A 1,090-nucleotide genomic window follows, 5' to 3' on the forward strand; every position below is an offset into this window, starting at 1 on the left:
GACCACGAAGCCAGCGCGCGTGCGCGGGCGCAGCCGACAGCGAAGAAGAGTAGTACATGGTAGGTCGCCGCCGCTCTGGTCACGGGAAGGCCACCGCTAGTCCACTCAGTCGACGCCAAGCTTGGTGGGGTAAACATCGGCGGCTGATTAGCCGCTTGACGGCGATTTGGAGGTGGAAATCTTCAGAACCTTGTGCTCTGGAGGAGGAGGTTATCGAGGCGGATGAGGAGGAGGCAAAGGCAATGGCCGGCTTTGTCGGGTTCATGGCCGGACATGGTGGTCGAGCGCCGGCGTTCGTTTAGATTAGGTTTACAATAGGTTTTAGTACGGTTTGTGTGAAATATGTAATGAATTTCATCCAGTTTGTATGAAAAGTTTTCAAAATGTAATAAATTTCATCTGGTTAATTTGAAATTTGCTTTGTTTGCACGAATTTCATCCGGTTAGTTCATATAAATGCCGGTGTAAATTTGTGGGCCAGCGCTAGAGATGCCCTAACTATCATGCTATAATCGCTAACAGTCCTCCATTTTTATCTTGCTTACATAAAAATGGAGCAAGTGGACGGCACTGTAGCATGTCATATCACTCGAACTAGCCCGCCTAACAAGTAGGAAAGCACCGCCCTTGTCATTTTATCGATCGATCGCACGAAAATGTTACGCTTCGCAAGTTCTAAAGGAAAAGGCGGCACACTTATGACTCGTACGCGTCGCACCTCCTACAGTCCGGCTCGCACGCCACTCACCACAGGGGACACGCGTTGTCTTGCAATTTCACTGACATGTGGGACTGTAATTGAATAAACCGGTGATAGCCGAAATATAATCGCTTGGCGGGTGTCGGCTGAGAAGAGAGAAACAGGGTAGGGAGAAGGGATCGCCCGCCCGCCGCGCACGGACTCCAATAAATATATGGTGATAATGTGAGGTGGGCCATGCTAGAGTCTGGACCACGTCCAAAGCCTGCTCTGACCGCCCTGGCCCCTCAAGACGCCAGCTGCCCATCGCATGCATAGCAAGTAGTCCCCGCTTATGTGGAGGAGAGAGAGGCATTGACAAAGTCAAGGAGTAACAGTGGAGACGATAGC

This window comes from Triticum dicoccoides, chromosome 7B, assembly GCF_002162155.2.
Source record: "Triticum dicoccoides isolate Atlit2015 ecotype Zavitan chromosome 7B, WEW_v2.0, whole genome shotgun sequence".
Lineage (NCBI taxonomy): Eukaryota > Viridiplantae > Streptophyta > Magnoliopsida > Poales > Poaceae > Triticum > Triticum dicoccoides.